This window comes from Cherax quadricarinatus, chromosome 32 (assembly GCF_038502225.1).
Source record: "Cherax quadricarinatus isolate ZL_2023a chromosome 32, ASM3850222v1, whole genome shotgun sequence".
NCBI classification, from domain to species: Eukaryota; Metazoa; Arthropoda; class Malacostraca; order Decapoda; family Parastacidae; genus Cherax; species Cherax quadricarinatus.
In genome coordinates this window covers 9,548,248-9,563,705 of record NC_091323.1, presented here as the reverse complement: position 1 = coordinate 9,563,705, position 15,458 = coordinate 9,548,248, and the positions used below count along the sequence as shown (strand labels likewise).

General features: G+C 39.3%; 1 protein-coding gene across 1 annotated transcript in view; it reads left to right on the top strand.

Moving 5' to 3' along the window:
* Nucleotides 1-3,247: 3,247 nt before the first annotated feature.
* The window catches only part of LOC128690091 (sodium-dependent multivitamin transporter-like), a gene marked incomplete at its 3' end in the record, with an annotated part of 122,674 nt that continues 110,463 nt past the window's right edge, over nt 3,248-15,458 (top strand). The window contains 1 exon segment of the mRNA XM_070090446.1: nt 3,248-3,390.

Sequence of the window (15,458 nt, the reverse complement as noted above, 5' to 3'; positions counted from 1 at the left end):
TGGCCATTGGGACCTCGGACCATCATTGTCAATAATCACTATGTCACCAGTTCGTAAGGACTTATGATTTTCAGGAACACCAGCTCCATAGAAGTGTTCTCTCAATGAGGTGAGATAGTCTTCTCGCCAAATTTTCTCCCAACATTCAATAACTTTATTAAGGTGTTTGAATTTACGTCTGAGTTGCTCAGGTTCGAAATAAGTAGGATCCTCTATGATTTCTTTATAATTCATGGGAGGAACAGGTTCGAGCCTTCTGCCATGGAGTAAATGAGATGGACTTAACACTTCTAAATTGTCCAGATCATCGGTAACATAAGTTAGAGGTCTGTTGTTGACTCTTATTTTCTATTTCAGTCACAACTGTACAGAATTCTTCTTCCTTAAACAACGTTTTACAATGCCGATCATTCTTTCATAAAATCCGCCGTGCCATGGAGATTTAGGAGGAATGTATCTCCAACGACAACTGCGTTGATTCAGCATCTGTTGTACTTCTGGTTGATCAAAGATCTTGCTTATATAAGCAGCACCAGCAACAAAGTTCGTTGCATTGTCTGAAATCATCAGTCTGGGACACGCAAATCTTCTGAATAATTTGATAAAGGTTTCAGCAGACATGTCAGTGGCTACTTCTAGATGTACTGCTCTAGTCGTAGCACAAGTGAACAAACAGATGTACACCTTGATCTGGACTTTGTCAACTGTTTTGGTTAAAATTATTGGTCAAGTGTAATCTACACCTGTCACCTCAAATGGAGTGATATGACAAACTCTTTCAGAGGGATATGGAGGTGGACCTGGATACTGACATACTCGCATATCATAGTGACGACAAGTAATACAGTCCCTTATTTGTTTTTTCACACTTTGTCTACCTTGAGGTATCCAGTAAGATTGTCGTATATGACAAAGTGTGTCAGCTACCCCACCATGTAGCACGTTACTGTGGGCGTTTTGAACAATCAGTTTTGTTAGCCAATGATTCTTGGGGATCAATATTGGATGTATGGCTTCTTTAGGTAGTGAAGAATTATGAATTCTTCCTCGACATCTTATAATCTATTCTGAGTCGAGATAAAGTCCTAAAGAATTAATCATAACAGGTTTCTTTGGGGATTTATTTTGTGTTTCCAGAAATTTATATTCTGTAGAGAAAACACCTTTCTGTATTAGTTTCACCCAGTATTTAATGGGTTCAAGACATTCATAATCAGGTTTTATTCCTTTAATGAATTTAAAGACAAGAGCTGTAACTCTTAAGAGTTTACCCAAAGATGAGTATTTAGATCCATCAATGACTCTTTCTGTTGTGTCTGCAGTATTTACACAACTTATTTCTGCTGTGTTCAAGCAGACTGTTTCTTCTGGCATAATGTGAGCTTTTTGCTGAGACCAGTTATTTTCATTAGAGAGCCAGTTCGGTCCGTGGAGCCATAATTTATTATCCACAAATTTATTGAGTGGGACACCACGTGACAACATGTCAACTGGATTCTCTTGGGTAGAGACGTGGAGAAAGAGATAATCTCTCTGCATCTCTTTTATTTCTGCTACTCTGTTCTGTACATAGACCAACTTACTCTTATTATTTCTTAACCACTGGAGAACGGCTTCATTATCACTCCAGATCACGTTTTTTTTCAATAGTGAGATGGTCAAGTACTTTGTTGAGATAGACAGCTAATTTTGTACCTACATAGAGTGCTGTCAGTTCCAATTGTGGTACTGTTCTGACCTTCAAGGGTGCTACCCTGGCCTTTGAAGTAATTAGTGTACTTCCTTCAGCATTACTCATGTAAGCTACAGCGCCATAACCTCTGGTTGACGCATCACAGAACACATGTAATGTGTACTTGTTTCCCTCTTGACCTATTTGTCTGGGAAATTTAATTTGATGAAGTTGTTTAAACTCCTTGGATATTTCATTCCATGCTTGACTCATTTCTAGAGGCAAGTTCTCATCCCAGCCAATTTTGAGCTTCCATGCATCTTACATAAGCATTTTACCTTTTATGGTAATTGCTGAGACGAGTCCTAGAGGATCAAAACATTGTGATACCTCTGACAGTAAACTACGTTTAGTGAGTGTACTGCTTGATTTATTGTTTATCCTTTGAGACTCAAAGTATCTTCCTGTGTACACTATCTTTACCATGGTAATAAAATGGGAGCAGGATTTTCCTTAATTGTCCTGCTAAGGTAAGAGATGGACTGTCTTTTATTAAAATACACTCTGCAACACTGGACTGCAAGGAGCGTCGGTCGCTTGACCACGTCACATACTGGTACTGCATCTGGGATCAATTACTTGATGTAGCAGTAAACAAGACGCTCGTCCCTTCTGAGAGGGCTGGGCCCCTCAGGGCTGAAAGGGGCTGAAAGGGGCTGAAAGGGGCTGAACGGGGCTGATGATACCCCCTCCTGGAGAAAATTTCTCCACACGTACACTCTTAATACACACACACACACACACACACACACACACACACACACACACACACACACACACACACACACACACACACACACACACATACACACACATACACTCAACTAACTCATACACGCACATATACACTCTTAATACACACATATTCAAGGCAGTATCCCTTAACGGTGCTCCCAGTATTAACATTCTAGTGGCGGTTCTAGGATATTGTCAGCGGTCATTGTGCCCCATAAAGTTAGTGAACATACCTACAAAAGTATAATAAATTTCCAGAGTCTGAAAACTGTTATAAGGTCAAAAAAAAAAAATTAAAATTAAAATTTTAATGTGGGTATTTTTACTGGAAGGTGAGTGAGGGGCAACAGCAGCCTGTCAGCGCTGCCAGGCGGCAGTGTTGACAAAAAGTGATCACAACAAACGGATATTAATAACAGGTCAAGGTTGTGACCTTAATCAGTAAAAAGTGTAAATATCTGGTCAGTGATGGCTGTAGTGCAGTTATAAAGTCAATAATGAACAATTTTGAAAAGAAAGATAAAACAAAAAATAGTCAATTTTCCTGCAGTTGGTGTTGCCAGGAGTGAGTTGTGAATACAATTAATATTATATGGTCCATTTATGACCACAATAATAAGGAAAAAAACGTGTGAATACCATCGTATTGATGGAATTTGGTTAGTGACAAAAATGGAATGTATGATAAGAAGAACATAATAGTGATAGATATCGTAAGACATTTTCAGAAGCCACCAATAGGAGGACTTCAACTACGCATTTGACAGCAGATGCCGAATTCTCATCAGTATGAGGAAAGCAATCTGGTCAGTGTCTATTTTTTGTCTCGACCAGCTGGTCGTGTGGGATCACTCTCTCCCCGTCGTTGACCGCCAGGAGATAAATACGGGTAGCCTTTATTTCCTGCAAGTAATCTGAGTGAGGTAAGTGAGACTTAGTCACAGTAGGTCGCCAAACTGTCACTCTCTCGAAACACACTCGCTACCACTCTCACAAAAAAAAGCTAGACTTAACATCAAATTAATAATTACAGTATTAAACATTAATACCAATAGTGTTAAATTCTGAAATTATGTGAACTGTACATGATCTTAGAAATGGTTAATGGGAATATTTTTACAGAGACTAAGGAAGGTTTTCTCCTAACCATATCATTAGAACAATAAATTTTATACACATTAACTTACCATTTGTCGCAGGAAGATACTTAATGCTGATGGAACGCACCCTAACATTACCCTAACACCTAGAATTTATGATGGCCAATGCAAAAACTACTGTACATTATGGGTAAGCATCACTTTGATAAGGTGTGCTCCTTTGGGAATTGGTGTCCTTTATTTTTCCATCCTTGCTACCGAATTGTAAGGGTTTTCCACACTATCCCAATTCTTCAGCAGGAACGTGTCAGCAATTTCTATATTACGGATTGAGGCCGATATACACCAACTGACCTTCAAGGACTCCTGATTACATTGTGCAGGGCAGGCCAGTGTTCACACATTAAATTCATTATGGCGTCTTTTCTGGGGTGTCACTCCCTGGCTGTTCTGTCTCCCCCCTCACTTAAAATTTCTCGAAGGGTCCAAATAGCATCACATTTTATTCTAAAATTATTATATTATTCATTTATATGTTCTACACTTAGGATAATTATGTAAAAACTTTCCACATTTAGTAAGTCATTAAGATAACTAAATAATTAGAACCAATTTTCAAGTACATGGACAGTGATTAGTGTATCTACGGATGTCTAATAATTGTGTCCAAAATAATTGTTATTATATATACTTAGGAATAGTGCGAAAAAATTTAGAAACACTTCAAAAAAGTGTAACAGCAGCCTATTATAATAAAAACAGTGACGAACTTTTAAAAACATGGGCAGTGCTGAGTGTGCCTACAGGTATTTTAAAAAAAGTCATGTGCATAAGTAAAGGATATAATTATTGTTGATGCATAATTAATCAGTAATAAAGTGAGAGATAAATGTAATAAACTTCAAAAGAGTGGTGTAGCCTAGCTTATTATAAACAGACTAATTTTCAACTACATGGGCAGTGCTAAGTGTAGTATGAGTGTTGGTATAAACCTTGGTAATAAATATCGACAAGTGAACTAGATACCTCACAGGCGGTGAGACCAGATAGCACGTTTCCATGGGTCCTCAGAGAGGGAGAAAGGGAACTGCGTGTGTGTACTCACCTAGTTGAGGTCGCGGGGGTCGAGTCCGAGCTCCTGGCCCCGCCTCTTCACTGATCGCTACTAGGTCACTCTCCCTGAGCCGTGAGCTTTATCATACCTCTGCTTAAAGCTATGTATGGATCCTGCCTCCACTACATCGCTTCCCAAACTATTCCACTTACTGACTACTCTGTGGCTGAAGAAATACTTCCTAACATCCCTGTGATTTATCTGTGTCTTCAGCTTCCAACTGTGTCCCCTTGTTACTGTGTCTAATCTCTGGAACATCCTTTGGATTGTAAGAAGGCTTTCGACACAGTACCACACAAGAGACTGGTTCGAAAACTAGAGAAACAGGCAAGAATATTAGGGACAGCACTGCAATGGACTAGGGAATATCTGGCAAGAAGAAAACAGCGAGTGTTGTTATGTGATGAGGTGTCAGATTACTCTACTATCAGCGTGTCCCCAGGCATCAGTCTAGGAAAAGTTTTCCTCGTGAACCCTGAAAGGAGGGGGAGGTAGACCTTGATGCTGGCGAAAAGGTCTCTTGACCCAAAGTAATTTGAGTTACCATCATCTTTTCCTCGAATCAAACCTTTCCCACTTACACATCTTCCCATCCCTAGGTGCTGTTCTGTTGCAATTCTTAAGAATTTAATACTTTCCTGTGAGGATATTAGTTTCCCTCCCGTTGCTCCGAGGCCATTGCAGGGAAATTGAATGGTTCTAGCAAAGAAAAGGAAGCGGTAGTGATCGAGGCTCTTGGTTCATGGAATTGGAGGTTGCCTTCCCGTCAATCTGGGTACCTCTTTTTTTCCTCATGCAGTGTGTGACCCCAGCGCGTTGGTCTCTCCCACTAGGGTCGGTTCCAGGAATTGTCCAGGGAAGGGAGACAGACCATCCTTGCCGGTATTAGTAAAAATAACCCTTTTTTCGCCTGCATCAATGTCTATCTCCTCCTCCTTTCCTTAAAACCAACGGAAGGCCTCGGTCAGATAATCAAAAGCTTTAGCTGCCGGTCAACATTTGACTAAGACCCACGTCAGGAAATACTTGTTCTGACAAACCTTATTTAACCTAACCTAAACATCCTTGCCTGTTAATGTGACACAATATGTGGCTTATGACATTTTATTAAAGGACTTTCTTTTAGAACTGATGAAGTTCCTGATGAATAAAACCTCTTCTCATTATAATACCATAAACTGTATACCGTGTCATATTAACATACTTATCACTGGGTTATACCACTCTACCATTAGATTGCAACCCAATCTGCCCAGTGCTTGAAATCTACCGTTAAAAAGCATTTTCAAGGCACGTGCCCACACATCCTGAAACTTGTGAATTATCTTCCATTATTTATCCTCCTTAACTTCTTTTTTACATTGTATATATTTACTTATTGTACCTCGTGTAAATCCTCGTCAATAAATCGCAGCTGTTTTAAAGAGTATTTTACACAAAAATAATTGCACCTAACTTTAACATCTATTAATAAGAAGATAATATTTAGATAACTTCTGTTGTATTAAATTATTTACAATTCACTGCAACTGAATTATGTCGTAACTTGCATCTGTTTTGTTTTTTACTTCCTGTTAATACCGTGTGTCACCTCTGTTAGAAATTTTGTGTCGGATTTTCGACAAGAACATTCTCTCGAATTAGCCTTCCACCACACACACTGGGGAGAACTCTTGGCACAAAAACAAAATGTAACTTACTTATGTTGAGGTATTTTGGAGGCATGTAGGAACACTTGTACTGCTGACAATGTCCCTCCTTCAATACCCACCGTCTCAGCTCCCCGACTAACTCCAGAACCCTGGATTAGGAGCGTATGGCTCCTGTATATTTATTATGAAAATTTACGCTTGAAAAATTGGCGTATTTAGTGCTCTGTATAATTATAAAGAAGTTATACGAGCTTGACAGTTTTAAGTACTTTGACTAACGAAATCGTAATGACACAGTCTGGAGTTTTGCGACTCCCTGACCGCGAGTTCTAACCCCACCTGTAGTATGTTTTTTTTTAAGTACTTTTGGTCTACTAAGTGACGATTATTAATTTCATTATTTAATCTGAGTGAGAAAAGACATATATTACTCACCAAGCTATTACCTTGATGTATCCTAACGGCGCCCACAAAAAAAAAGAAGAAAATGGTTATAACTATGATAATATTTTTTCCAAGGGGTGGACCGGTAAGCCAGCAGAAGGCCTCGGTCACATGACCAAAAACTCCAACGGCGGGTTGTCATCTGACTAAGACCCGCGTCAGGAAACACTTGTCCTGTTTCCTGACGAACCTTACCTAATCTAACCTAGCCTACCACAAGAAGAGTAACTAGCACATTGGCCAACATCTACCAACCTTACCTGTTGTGTGTATTACCCCACACAACATGTATGATGCATGTGGTAGACACTATGATGTCTCATCCAGCTATCACGTCTTGTTTCACATCCATAACATCCTTATTCTGCCGTTTCATTATATATCTGGAACATTCCAGATGTATTTCTTCTTCACTTATCTTGTATTACAAATTTCGTAGATACTATTTCCATTAGCCACTATTATGTCAGACAACTATTTACAAACTCACTCGTCCGTCCTTCCTGTTGCGCCTTATTTGTTTCTCCTATTTCTCCTCTCCTATTTTGTACACATATTTTTATTTAAATTTGGTGATATTTCTAGTTGTGTAATATATTTTCCTCATCTGAATATAAGTCACTTTAACACTACAACAATTCCACTCCACTTAAACAACTTATTACAATAAATAAGAGAATTATAAGGGACATGTTGGGTCCCCTGCAACTTATCACCTGTCAACACTTATTACCTGTCAGCCCCACACACCTGCATTATTACCTGTCAGCCCCACACACCTGCATTATTACCTGTCAGCACCACACACCTGCATTATTACATAAACATTACTATTTCTGTCAATTAACACTGGTGGTGAACACTATACTTATGACCATTATGGTGATGCCCGGGTGTTGTGCATGTGTCTTAATTTCATCCTGTCGGTATTATATACAATTCTTGTACTACTACTACTACTACTACTACTACCTCCACCTCTTCCTGCCTATATATAGCCGTCCTGCTCCACCTCTGTTAGTGTGACTTTGTCAATGGTCCAAGTCGGACCGAAACGTCGTCGTAAGCTTCTCTCTTTTATGTGCGGGTTATTTGTGTATGGTGAAGAACATTTTGGTGTGAAGGTGAACATGACAGTGATGGTGATAGTGAACATGACAGTGCTGGTGGTGATGAACGTGACAGTGATGGTGATGGTGAATATGACAGTGATGATGATGGTGAACATGACAATGGTGGTGGTGGTTGTGAACATGACAGTGGTGGTGATGGTGAACATGACAGTGGTGGTGGTGGTGGTGAACATGACAGTGGGGGTGATGCTTCAGTGTTGTACATGGGACTTCACTTGAGGGGCAGGTCGTCACGCTGGTCCAGTCAGGTTTGTCTGTCCTTGATGAGACAAGACTGATCTCTCTTACCTTCCTTGTCTCATTCTTCTTACCTTCCTTGTCTCATTCTTCTTACCTTCCTTGTCTCATTCTTCTTACCTTTCTTGTCTCAATCTTCTTACCTTTCTTGTCTCATTCTTCTTACCTTCCTTGTCTCATTCTTCTTACCTTTCTTGTCTCATTCTTCTTACCTTCCTTGTCTCATTCTTCTTACCTTTCTTGTCTCAATCTTCTTACCTTTCTTGTCTCATTCTTCTTACCTTCCTTGTCTCATTCTTCTTACCTTCCTTGTCTCATTCTTCTTACCTTCCTTGTCTCATTCTTCTTACCTTTCTTGTCTCAATCTTCTTACCTTCCTTGTCTCATTCTTCTTACCTTCCTTGTCTCATTCTTCTTACCTTTCTTGTCTCAATCTTCTTACCTTTCTTGTCTCATTCTTCTTAACTTCCTTGTTTCATTATTCTTACCATCTTTGTCTCATTATTCTTACCTTCCTTGTCTCCCTCTTTCCATCTTTGTTTCAATGTGTTTACCCCTTCCACAGTAATGATGATGATAATAACAACAACAATAATAATAATAATAATAATAATAATAATAATAATAATAATAATAATAATAATAATAATAATAATAATTAGAATGAAGTGGCTATTGGAAAAAGATGAGATCGAGAGATTAGCAGCAGTGGTGGTAGTAGTAGTAGCAGCAGCAGCAGCAGCAGCAGTAGCAGTAGTAGTAGTAGTAGTAGTAGTAATATTAGTAGTAGTAGTAGTAGTAGTAGTAGTAGTAGCAACACAAGCAGCAGTAGTAGTAACTGTAGTAGTAGTAGTAGTAGTAGCAACAGAAGCAGCAGCAGTAGTAATGATAGTAGTAGTAGTAGCAGTAGTAGTAGTAGTAGTAGTAGTAGTAGTCGTAATGGTGGTAGTAGTGGCAGTTGTAGCAGTAGTAACAAGTGTATTATTATTATTATTATTATTATTATTATTATTATTATTATTATTATTATTATTATTAGTCGTAGTAGAATCAGCAGCAGCTGTAGTAGTAGCAGCAGCAATAGTGGTACTGTTATTATTATTATTATTATTATTATTAGAAGTAGTAGTAGTAATAGTAATAGTACTAGTAGTAGTAGTAGCAGCAGCAGCAGTAGCAGTAACAGTAGTAATAGTAGCAGTATTAGTAGTAGCAGTTGTAATAGTACTAGTAGTAGTAGTAGCAGCAGCAGTAGCAGTAACAGTAGTAATAGTAGCAGTAGTAGCAGTAGCAGTAGTAGCAGTAGCAGTAGCAGCAGCAGCAGCAGCAGCAGCAGCAGCAGCAGCAGCAGCAGCAGCAGTAGTAGTAGTAGTAGTAGTAGTAGTAGTAGTAGTAGTAGTAGAAGTAGTGGTAGTAGTAGTAGTAGTGGTAGTAATAGTAGTATAGAAGCAATAGCAATAGTAGTATAGTAGCAGTAGTTGTGAAATTTACATATCACTTCGACTTCGTAGGTCACTCAGCACTCATTGCCTTGAAAAAAATGTATATATACACACAACATACTATAAACATGGATACATTCAACAATAGAAACAACAAACACAAACACTCAACAAAAATAAATACTATTATACCAAGTTGAAATAATCATCAGTTTATACAACATTTATATATTAATGTTAAACGATTCCCCTAAAAGTTCCCCGAGGTCTATAAAGAATCTTCGTTATTTGTCGCAGCCTCCACATGGTATAGTGTAAACCCCTGCGTTGACTGGTTCGTGGTGCTTTGATTTTGTCCTGGTTAGATCTTTTATTGAAGTGCTGGAAGCGATGGCTACTCTGGTGTTAGCTTGTGAAAGTACTTTAGAAACGTTCAGTACAACCTGGCTGTTGGGAAGAATTATAACTTTGTTAGGAATGGTGTTGGTGTGTGGAGAATTAATGATCTGAAGATCTCTTTTCTTGCAATCTTTGATGAAAAAGGAAGGAAAATGTAAATCAGTGAAGCGGCATCATCATCAGATTTTTCCTAAGAGCATAATACCGAATTTGTAGTCCTGAGTTTCTTAACGAGGAATGTACATACATTCACCAAACCTTCGCTGATTTACATTTTCCTTCCTTTTCCATCAAAGATTGCAAGAAAAGAGATCTTCAGATCATTAATTCTCCACACACCAACACCATTCCTAACAAAGTTATAATTCTTCCCAACAGCCAGGTTGTACTGAACGTTTCTAAAGTACTTTCACAAGCTAACACTAGAGTCGCCATCGCTTCCAGCACTTCAGAAAAGGATCTAACCAGGACAAAATCAAAGCACCACGAACCAGTCAACGCAGGGGTTTACACTATACCATGTGGAGGCTGCGACAAGATTTATGTAGGTGTAACAGCAAAAAACCTCGACATCCTCCTCAATGAACACATTTATGCATGTAGGAACGATAACTTGAACAACGCCTGTATACAGCACCGCAATTCCACCAATCATCTCATGAAATTCAGTGACGCCCAATTAGTGATCAAAGAAACTAATTTCCGCAGACGCAAGTACCTTGAATCAGCACTAATCGTTGTTTCTAATACAATTAAACAAAACAAAGGCAGCTTCAGCATCTCTGAAGTCTTAGCAAGAATCTTCCTGAAAACAGTAAACCCTGCCATCACATAGGCTCTCCTGCTAATACTACACAAGCACATTACAGAGAATGAACATTGAAACAGGCCTTCTCTATCCAGCCTTCAATAGAAATATTTGTCTAAACTATTTTTATGTTACCCAAGTAATAGCTTTTATATCCTTTTACTCTTGTACAAGTTAATTGTTCTACCATATTGTATTACTACTACTACTACAATTTATATCGCTACTACTGCTACTACCACTAGTATTGCACCTCACTCTGAGGAAGCAGTATTGTATTAGATATTAAGGAAGCAGTATTGTATTAGATATTGAGGAAGCAGTATTGTATTAGATATTAAGGAAGCAGTATTGTATTAGATATTAAGGAAGCAGTATTGTATTAGATATTGAGGAAGCAGTATTGCATTAGATTTCCCTACTTCCTGTACTTAGCTTGAGTGGTGATCTGTACTTAGCTCAGTGGTGACCTGTACTTAGCTCAGTGGTGACCTGTACTTAGCTCACTGGTGACCTGTACTTAGCTCTGTGAAGATCTGTCCAGTGTGTTCTCCGTGAGTCTGCACAAGATGTCCTCTCTTGAGCATCTCTACCAGCAGCTATAAGAGGAGCTTAAGGTTACTAAGCTTGAGAAACGGCGATTGACAGAGGAAAACAAGAAGATTCGAAGTAATCCTCCTGTTGTGAGTCCTCAGGTGAAGAGAGGAACCTGGTCAGTGGCCGGCCAACATGGAACGAAGCTGAAAATCAAGAAGACTGTTGGAGTAGCGGAAACAACAAAGATCCAGAAGACTTCTGTGGAGACTTCCAACCTATTTTCAGTGCTACCAGACGAATGTGTGTTGTCTACTGGAAACGTCGCAATGAGTACCAAGGAATCATTGGCAGAGGAGGGTGAGTCGACATCCCTCGAAACCCCAACGAAGACCATCGAAAACGTAACTATGAACTCAACCATTGAAGGTAAGAACATTGCTTTAGTTGGGGACAGTCAAGTGAAATTTATGGATCGGGCATTTTGTCTTAAGGACAGGAAGAAGAGGCAGAGGGTATGTTTTCCTGGGGCTGGGATGGGGGGCATTGTTAGCCGTCTGGACGATATCATGAAGGGTAATGGGAGTAATCCTATTATCTGCTTCAGTGCGGGAGGCAATGATGTTGGCAGGTGTACGAGTGAAGACCTGATTAGCAGATATAGGACAGCAATAGAGGTAATTAGGAAAAAGGATGGGAACCCTGTGATATGTGGCATTTTTTCCAGGAGAGGAGTTGGAAATGAATGGTTGTCCAGGGCAATTGGTGTCAATTGCTGGCTGGACAAACACTAAGAAAAATGCAGTAACATTCATAGACAACTGGGACCTCTTCTATGGCAGAAATGACATGTATGCCAGGGATGGGGTTCACTTATCTAGGTTTGGGGTGGGAGCACTGGCCAACGCAGTGGAGGGAGCTGTTAGGTTTTTAAACTAGAAATAGATAGTGGTATGGGTTTTCATGGAAAATCAATGTATTCAGAATGTAGCGATAGTGTGAGTTTTAAGGAAACCAGTTATAGGCAAAATGAGGAAGAGTTATTGATGAGCATAGGAAAGCCAATGGCATTAGGTGATAAGGAGAGTAGCAGGCATAGTGGAGGAACAGAAATCAGCAGGAAGAAACAAGAGAAGGGAAGGTTTCTGAAAATATATTATATTAAGAGTCGTAGTGCGAGAAATAAGATGGACGAATTGAGATTAGTTGCAAGTGCGGGTTACATTGATGTTTTTGCCGTAACTGAGACGTGGTTTAATATGAAAAATAGGGACATGCCTGCTGAATGTCACATTCGGGGTTTTAAATTGTTCCAAGTAGACAGAAGTATTGGGAAGGGGGGTGGGGGCACTCTATGTCCGTGATCGTTTTAATTGTTATATAAAAAGGGTATAAAGTTTGAAACATATACTGAGTCTGTTTGGGTAGAATTTTCAGAGGGGCATGAAAAATTGATCTTAGACGTGATATACCGTCCACTAAACTTCGATAGAGACCGAGAAAGACTACTCTGGGAGGAAATTGTTAAGGCCACAAGGCACGATAACGTTGTAATACTAGGGGACTTTAACTTTAGTAATATTGTTTGGAATTTTCTGACTGGGGATTTAGAATCTAACGACTTTTTAGAAGTAGTTCAGGAATGTTTTTTGTAGCAGTTTGTGACAGAACCTACAAGGGAAAATAACCTGCTTGACTTAGTTCTGGCAAACAAGGAATCCCTTGTTAATAATTTAGAAATTACAAAGGGAATTGGTACTAGCGACCGCAAATCAATAACATTTAGCATTGAATGGAAAATTGATAGTAGGGATAACTCAGTAACAGTCCCAGATTTTCGCTGAGCAGATTGCGATGATTTTAGAGAACACTTATCATCTGTTGATTGAGGTAACGAAGAGAGCTATCAATATGACAGTTTTCTGTACACTATACATGCTGCCCAAAGAACATTTATCCCGTATAAAGAAATTAGGTCATCTAGAAATTATCCAAAAATGATGAATAATAGGCTCAAATATCTTTTATGACAGATTAAAGGAATTTATAGGCGCATCAGAAGTGGTGAGAGTCATCTTTTGAATCAGTATATTAACATTAAGAGGGACATTAAAAAGGGGATAAGAAAACCTAAACGGGACTATGAAATTAAAGTTGCTAGGGATTCGAAAACTAACCCAAGAAGTTTTTTCCAGGTTTATAGAACAAAAGTTAGAGATAAGATAGGTCCTCTTAAAAATAACTCTGGGCATCTTACTGACAAGGAGAATGAAATGTGCTCTATTCTTAATAATTATTTTCTCTCAGTTTTCACTCAGGAGGACACTAACAATATCCCAGTAATAAATTTTTATAGTGGGCTTGAAGACGATAAATTATGCAATATCATAGTCACTAGCGAAATGGTTATCAAACAGATAGACCGATCGAAGCAAAATAAATCCCCGAGTCCTGATGAACTTTTATCAAGGGTTCTTGAAGAGTGTAAAATGGAACTTTGTGAATCATTGACTAATATTTTTAATATTTCTCTTCAAACAGGTGTAGTGTTTGAAATGTGGAAGATGGCTAATGTAATTCCTATTTTTAAACAAGTCGTTATCGTCAAATTACCGCCCAATAAGCCTGACCTCAATTGCAGGCAAATTGCTAGAGTCAATTATAGCTGAGATTATAAGAAGTCATCTGGATAAGCACAGCTTTAATGATACTCAGCATGGATTCACGAGGGGCCGTTCCTGCCTAACTAATTTATTAACCTTCTTCAGTAAAGCTTTTGAGGCCGTTGATCATGATAAACAATTCGATATTGTTTATTTAGATTTTAGTAAGGCTTTTGATAGAGTACCACACCAGAGACTGTTAAAGGAAGTGGCAGCTCATGGCATTGGGGGAAAAGTGCTGTCATGGAAAGAGTCATGGCTCACAGACAGGAAGCCGAGAGTGTCCATAAATGGGGTTAAATCCGAGTGGGGATCTGTAACAAGTGGCGTTCCACAGAGATCAATCTTAGGCCAGTTGTTGTTTATAATATACATCAATGATCTTGATCAGGGAATTACTAGTGTAATGAGCAAATTCGCCGATGACACAAAGTTAGGTAGGATAATTGATTCAAACATAGATATCAGGGAACTTCGGGAGGATTTAGACAAACTCAATAAACGGCTAGAAAATTGGCAGATTCAGTTAAATGTGGATAAATGAAAGGTTCTGAAGCTCGGGAGTGTCCTCAACCCTGGCACTTATAAGTTAAATAATGTAGAACTTAGCCATACAGATTGCGAGAAGAACTTGGGGGTTATGATAAGCAGCAACCTTAAACCAAGACAGCAATGCCTAAGCGTACGTAATAAGGCAAATAGATTACTGGGATTTATATCAGGAAGTGTAAGCAACAGAAGTTCAGCGGTTATATTAAAGCTTTATACATGATAAATTAGATACATGTGTAACACTTGGGAATCTTTATTGAGGAAACGTTTCGCTACCCAGTGGTTTCATCAGTCCATACAAAGGAGAAATCGTAATGACACGATTGCAAACAAACCATACCACGGCCGGGATTGAACCCGCGGTCAGAGAGTCTCAAAACTCCAGACCGTCGCGTTAGCCACTGGACCAGCTAGCCACAGTAAGATTAGTCCAACTAGGTATATTTCTATACCATAGGAGGGTTAGCACACGCACCACTGTGACCACAAATGCAAGTTTTTACAGACGAATCTCCAGCTAGCGTAGCCGGGACGAACTCTAGCTCAAGTCCCCTCAATCCAGTCAACATGACTCACGAAATCGTAATGACACGATTGCAAACAAACCATACCACGGGCGGGATTGAACCCGCGGTCAGAGTCTCAAAACTCCAGACTGTCGCGTTAGCCACGGTTAGCATAGGCACAGTGGTGCCTATGCTAACCTTCCTATGGTGTAGAAATATACCTAGTTGGACGAATCTTATTTTGGCTAGCTGGTCCAGTGGCTAACGTGACGATCTGGAGTTTTGAGACTCTCTGACCGCGGGTTCAATCCCGCCCGTGGTATGGTTTACAAAGGAGAACATTGAAGAACAGGCGGAGTTTGAGGTAATCAGTCCCTCAGCCTTGAGTCGATGTGGTCAGTCCATCA